Below are 7,546 nucleotides of genomic sequence, written 5' to 3'. Positions count from 1 at the left end.
CTAAATAAGGAGAACCCAAAGAAAAACATATAGGCATCCTCCTGAATATTAACCTTCAGCAAGCGATGAAAGGAGACAGAGACAGAGACCCACATTGGAGCACAGGACTGAATTCTCAAGGTCCAAATCAGGAGCAGAAGGAGAGAGAGCACGAGCAAGCAACTAAGGACCACGAGGGGTGCACCCACACACTGAGACAATGGGGATGTTCTACTGGGAACTCACCAAGACCAGCTGGCCTGGGTCTGGAAAAGCCTGGGATAAAACCGGACTCTCTGAACATAGCGGACAATGAGGACTACTGAGAACTCAAGAACAATGGCAATGGGTTTCTGATCCTACTGCACGTACTGGCTTTGTGGGAGCCTAGGCAGTTTGGATGCTCAACTTACTAGACCTGGATGGAGGTGGGGGGTTCCTTGGACTTCCCACAGGACAGGGAACCCTGATTGCTTTTCGGCCTGAGGGGGGGGGGCTTAATTGGGGGAGGGGGAGGGAAATGGGAGGCGGTGGCTGGGAAGAGACAGAAATCTTTAATAAATAAATAAATTAAAAAAAATCTAGGACAATAGAGATAAAAATAAATAAAATATAAATGTATACAAAGTCAAGAAGAAAGACAACTTGAAGCTAACATTCAATTTTGAAATTAATAAAATTGAAAACAAAATCAATATCTTATTTAAGAAGTAAAGCATGTTTAAACAGTGAATAGCATTGTCACTGAAAATTATTATAAATTCACATCTCATTATAAATATATATATCAGTAAGCAATAGCTAAGATAAATTTTGTATTTTTAAAAAATAAAAAAAAATATTACAATTTTTTGGTTTTGAGCATAGCCCTTAAGGCTGAATCGTCTGGGTAACCTCTCCTTGCCTAATACATGAGGAGGTGCTTAGTCCTGCTTTAAGGTGAAATGCCGTATTTTGCTGATATCCATGGGAGTCCTACCCTTTCCTGTACAGAAATGGAAGAGGAGTGGATTGGTGGGTAGATTCAAGGATGAGGGACTGGGGGGGAAGGAGAGAGGGTAAACTTCAATCAATACATAAAATAAGTAAGTAAGTAAGTAAATAAATAGACTTTCTAAATTGCAAAAAAAAATTCTAATCATGGTCATTCACACTGTTTTTATAAACAATGTGATTAGCAGACATGTTTTCATTCAAGCTTTGTGATAAATATTTTTACATTTTTAAATTCATTGTTTAATGTTAAAATGTTAAAGCTTTATTACTATTTTATCCATGCAAAATAATTTTTTATTTTTTATTTTGAAATATATATTATTCTCCACTCCCTCCTTTTTTCACCCACCTTTCTCCCCTCTCCCATGATCCCCACACTACCAATTTACTCAGGAGATCTTAGTTTGTCCTACTTCCCATGTAGATTAGATCCAAGTGTGTAACTATTAGGGTCCTATTTTTTGCCTAGGTTCTCTAAGGTTGTGAATTGTAGGCTGGTTTTTCTTTGTTTTCTGCCTAAAAGTCACTTACGGGAAATACAATTGAACACTTTGGCACAGGAGACCACATCATAAATATAACCCCAGTAGGACAGACACTGAGAGCAACATTTAATAAATGGAACATCATGAAACTGAAAAGCTTCTGTAAAGCAAAGGACACAGTCAACAACACTAAACAACAGCCTACAGAACGTGAAAAGATCGTCACCAATCCCACATCAAACAGAGGACTGATCTCCAAAATATACAAAGAACTCAAGAAATTGGTCATCAGAAGAACAAATAATCCAATAAAAAAAAGGGTATAGACCCAAACAGAGAACTCTCAACAGAGATATCTAAAAGGGCTGTAAAAGTTAAGGAAATACTCACCATGCTTAGCCATAAGAGAAATGCAAATCAAAGCAACTCTGAGAGTCCATATTACAACTGTCAGAATGGCTAAAATCAAAAACACTAATTACAGCTTATACTGGAGAGGATATTGGGTAAAGGGAACACTCCTCCATTGCTGGTAGGAGTGCAAAAGGTACAGGTGCTTTGGAAATCATTATGGCAATTTCTCAGAAAATTAGAAAACAGCCAACCTCAAGACCCAGCAATACCACTTTTGGTTATATACCCAAAGGAAGTTCAACCATACTACAAGGACATGTGTTCAACTATGCTCATAGCAGCACTATTTGTAATAGCCGGAACCTGGAAACAACCTAAATACTCCTCAACTGAAGAATGAATAGGGAAAATGTGGTACATTTACACAATGGATTACTACACAACGGAAAAAATTAATGACATCTTGACATTTGAAGGAAAATCAATAAAATCTATAAAACATCAGATTGAGTGAGGTAACTCAGATCCAGAAAGGCAAATTTCATATGTCCTATAATTTTTTTGAATATGTCTGGTTACAAAGAAATGACCAGTTTGTTAAAGGAGCTAGCCCTAGTGTTGTATTGATTAGCACTGTGCCATATCTGTGCTTTTGAACATAAAAGCAGACATGTAAGATCAATTTGAAGATGAGTTATTCCCAGTTCTGATATTCCAGGTGATCTTCCAATATCACCTTGGGCTGAGAACCCAGCCAACTTCCCAGTCATAAAAAAAAGGAGAAATTTTTTTTGTCTTTGGAAAGTTGAGCACTTGGTTTTATCTTGTATCTCCATCTGCCTGGGTGTGACCGCACTTTGGAATGGAGCTTGGAAAGCACTTCAGTCCAAGCCTCATTATGTTGCATATTATTTATTTCAGATACTATGACTGCTGCGGGACAATCATTACCAATTTTTAAATTTCTAAATGTAACATGTGACAAAATTGAAGGTTGGGAATGTCAGGATTGGTATACTGCTCTTCACTAGAATTTGGGGATAGGAATGTTACACATTGACTTCAATGCAAGTTTTTTGTATGCAAGTAAACTTTTAAACTCATATTGCTTAATTCTCTTCCTTGTGTTCCATATTGAACAGTTTTTAAAGAATCATTGTTATCTCAAAGTCGTTTCATAATTTTGGCTTTCCCCAACAGTGACAATCATTATAAAACCAACTGTCACCTTCTGTCACTCCCCACACGCCAGGTCCTTATGTGAGAGCAGTGACCAGAGAATATGGACTTGAACCAGTGTGTCTCCAGAACACATGCGTATCTTGGCTTTATACCCATTCTAATATTCATCATTAACATTTCTTTTTTACATTTCTACTTATTACCTTTGATAGAAAAGTAGACAGAAATGCGAGATCCGATAGTGCCGAGTAGTTGCTTTCACTAGAGAGTTATTTAAATCCATAAAGAGCTAATAATAATTAAACCTATACAAGTGTTTTATAGAGGTGTTTAGGTGTTTTTGTAAAGGGTACTATGTAGAGTTAGTGCGTAGTATATTTCCTGTATTCTGAATGAAAAGAAGGTAACAGATTAGAGGTTTAGGCAAAAGCTATCCAATACTCCAACAGATATGCTTCAAATTATTAGAAAGTCAATAAAAGCATTGTTTATTAAATGTTGAAAAGAAGGGTGTTACCTAGCATTCAAATGCTTTCAGAAGGTTTTTTGTTCACTTGTGCTACCAGAAATTGAGGTCATTTCTCTGCTTGAGAACTTTGTATATACTTATAACACATTCTAGTAAAATCCACTTCTTCCCTCCCTTCTGAGTCCTTCCATACTCTACCACAACTGTTTCCTTTAAACTTCATGTGCTCTCTTTTCTTTAAAATAAAATTTAAAAAAAATAATAATGAGTAAACTTATAGTTTTTTTTTTTCATGAGTAGGAACATCTTCTAGGGCATGGGCAGCCATTCAGAGACCACATCTCTAAAGAAAATGCATTCTCCTGCCTCTGAAAGCCATTATGCGCCAATAGTTTGTAAGCAAGGAATGGAGTCTTGAAGTTACTGTCCCATCAATGACAGGATTTTGGATAGACTGAACTTTCTCATACAGTCCCAGCCACTGAGGATTCATGAATATAATTTTATGTCTAGCGAACACTTTACCTACAGACATCCACTGCCCCTAGCTTTTACATTCTTTTGGCCCCTCTTCTAAAGTGGTACCTGAGCATTGTGGGAATGGCATATGACTAAATGTGCTAGCTGTAATAAACACTCCATAGTCAAATGAGTTCATTTGGAACGTTTTCTCATTTGATAGTTGCAGTTCTAAATTGGTATAAGATCCACTCATTCTAAAGCCATTCATACTATTTTAGAAATATCAGTATGAACTTAATTTTAATTCTTGTGTTTTAGATATATTGTTAGTTACATTTTAATAAGTTTAAAATTTTCAAGATCCTAACTATGGGGAGTCAGACTGACCCAAGACTTTCTCAGAGACCGTGATGGAAGAAAAAAAAAGAAACTTTAGCTCTGTGTCCTCATCCAGGGATAGTCTTGACAAGGCTGGAGCCAATGTATCAGAGTAGTCAAGGTTGCGGCTTTTGTAGACTGGACTCTTGCCCCCGTGCTGTCGTTATCACTCCTAAGGCAGCTGTGTTGGAGGTATTGTGTTCTCTTTGCCAATGTTGTCTGATAAAGCTCTCTACTGACCCTGGACATTTTTTTTACCATGGGAATTTTCAACTGCACAAGTACAGTATTGTATACATAATACTGTAGTTATTTTTGTCATTCTGGTTTTATATCTCTTATTAAAAATAGAGCCCTTTCTCAAACAATATATTCTGATTACAGTTTCCCTTTCTTCTACTCACCCCAGTTCCTTCCTATCTACCATCCTACCCAAATTCACTCCTTTTTGCTTCTACTTAGGGGAAAGGGGGCTCCTAAGAGATAAGAAAAACATAACAAAATAAAATATAAAAGAAAAACTCTCATATAAAAGTTGGACAAGGCAAATCAACACAAGAAAAAGAGCCCAAGGGAAGGCACAAGAACCAGAGATCAATGTGTTCCAAGACTCAGTAGTCCCATAAAAATATTAGGCTGAAAACTATAATATTAATGCAAAAGACCTGGGACAGATCCAAGAGGCCCTGTGCTTGTTGCTTCTGTCTCTGTAAGTTCATGTGAGGCTTTCTCAGTTGATTCAGAGGACTTTGCTCTCCTGGTGTTCTTCATTCTCTTCATCTCTTATGTTTTCCACCTCCTCTTATACTGGGTTCCCTGAGCTCTGAAGGGAAATATTTGATAGATACATCTCATTTAGAGCTGTGCATTCCAAGACTCTCTCTGCATTCTATAGGGGGACGTTTCTCTGGTGATGATTTGGTTGAGCAAAGTACTAATTTGTGAGTACAGCAGAATATCATTAGGAGTTGTTTTATCATTATCTTTTAAAAATCAACAGCATTTTGTTTTACCCTAGATCTCTGGGCCATCTGTCTAGTATCTGGTTCTTGGTCACTCAAGCAGTATCAGGTATGGGTTCCAATTCACGGAGTATACCTTAAGTCAAATTAGACATTAGTTGATTATTCCCCGAAGATTTGTGCTACATTGCCCTATCATATTTTGCAGGAGGGATGAATCTGTAATTCTTAATAAACTTGCTTGGCATAAGTCATTAGCTTATGCAAGATATCCTATTGGTCAGCAACAGTGGGACTAGGATATATCCTTGGTGCATGAACTGGCTTTTGGAGCCTATTCCCTATGGTTGGATACCTTGCTCAACCTTGACAGGGGGAGGGACTTACTCCTGCTTCAATTTGGTATACCAAATATTGTTGACTCCCCAGCAAGGCATTACCTCCTCTGTGGAGTAGAAAAAGGAGGGATGGGGGAATAAAAGATGTGGTAATAGGGGAGGGAGAACTAAAGCTAGTATGTAAAAACTTTAAAAATTAAATAAAAAAGTTAAACTAGAAAAAAAAGCTATATTCTCTAAAGATGGTTATGGGTAATGGTAGAATAATATGAGTTCGGCAAGTAACTATGGGGTTTAAAGTAACAGAAACAGCCCTGGGTGGGAAGAGATTGGGTCATGAAAGCTGAAGTTTATAGAATTTTCTCACTATTTTAAACTGATTTTATTTTATTTTTTTAATGTCAGTGGGCAAATTGTCACTAATTAAGTGAGCTGCAACCAAGAATAACAATCTTGGACAGCACTGCAGGAACAAGCATTCATTGGTAAACATGAGTGAACTTTACTCTCAGATTAGAGATAGTCCACAGTGAAAGATGTTTAAACCATTCATGAACTTCAGAATGACTTATGCCCTGATTATCTCCTATATTCTGTTATCTTATCTCTCTTTTAAATACTTGATGCCACCTTCGTATCCTTGTTCCTTGGGTTATAAATGAATGGGTTCAACATAGGTGTTACAATTGAGTAGAACACTGAGATTACCTTATCTCTTTCATTCATTTTCTTTGAGGTGAGCTGCATGTAGGTAAATATAGTTGAGCCATAGAAGAAGATAACAACAATGAAATGGAAATTGCAAGTGGAGAAGACCTTGAGCTTCCCCTTATCTGACTGTATTCAAACCACAGTGAAGATGATATTCCAGTAGGAGAAAAGGATGAGAGAAACAGGACCGAGGAGAATTACTACACCCATTGCAAAAATGACCATCTCAGCTGTGTAGGTCTCTTCTGAAGCCAGTTTCAAGAGTGCAGGAGGCTCACAAAAGTAATGTTTGATTAGATTTGGTCCCTGGTATGACAAGCATAAAGTAAATGTGGTATCTACTACAGACACAAATATCCCACAAGCCCAGGACCCCACAACTAGCAGAACACAAACGCTATGTGTCATGATGGCAGAGTAGTGCAGGGGCTTGCAGACAGCTATTTAGCGGTCGTAAGACATGACTGCTAGAAGAGAGCTTTCTGTGCACCCCATTATGAGGAAAAAGAACATCTGCATTGAGCACCCAGCAAAAGAAATGGTCTTTTCTACAACTAAAAACTGGACTAGCATCTTGGTAACAATAGTTGTAGAAAACAGAGATCATTTAATGACAGGTTTTTGAGAAGGAAATACATTGGTGTTTGAAGTTGAGAGTCAACATGAATGAGGAGTGAGATCATTTAATGACAGGTTTTTGAGAAGGAAATACATTGGTGTTTGAAGTTGAGAGTCAACATGAATGAGGAGTATGATGAGCAGATTCCCAAACACAGTGAGCAAGTAGATGATGAGAAATACCATGAACAGCAAGATCTGAGTCTGATGATCTGAAGAAAGACCCAGCAAGATGAGCTCAGTCAGATAAGTATGGTTTTCTTTGCCCATGGAGGTGTACTCCTAGAAATTAGTATACATGGAGCAATGAAATGTTGACTATGGTTGTCAAATCCAGAAAGTACGAATGTAATGGGAAAATGGGGATTAGAAAAGCATTTTAAGATGCAGGATTTTGTACTTACTGTAGCCCTATACTGCTCCTAAAGCCAGTTGATTGATAGGTACACTGAAATCATGACTATACATAACTTTCCAGCACTCCTTGATAAAAGCGTACTATCCTCTATGGGGTCATTTTTCAACAGATGTGTGTACAATATCAGGAAGTATTTTCAGATCAATACATGTTATTAATATTACATAAAAATTGAATGTTGTGATAAACATCAA

General features: G+C 37.3%; 1 pseudogene; it reads right to left on the bottom strand.

Annotated features, from left to right (window-relative positions):
- Positions 1-6,201: 6,201 nt before the first annotated feature.
- Positions 6,202-7,204, bottom strand: LOC121457922 (annotated as a pseudogene).
- Positions 7,205-7,546: the final 342 nt, after the last annotated feature.

Source organism: Microtus oregoni, unplaced genomic scaffold (assembly GCF_018167655.1).
Source record: "Microtus oregoni isolate MIOR12 unplaced genomic scaffold, Mior012 000016F_ref0000370, whole genome shotgun sequence".
NCBI lineage: Eukaryota > Metazoa > Chordata > Mammalia > Rodentia > Cricetidae > Microtus > Microtus oregoni.
Note: the sequence above shows the minus strand (reverse complement) of the source record. Positions and strands in the feature narration are given on the sequence as shown.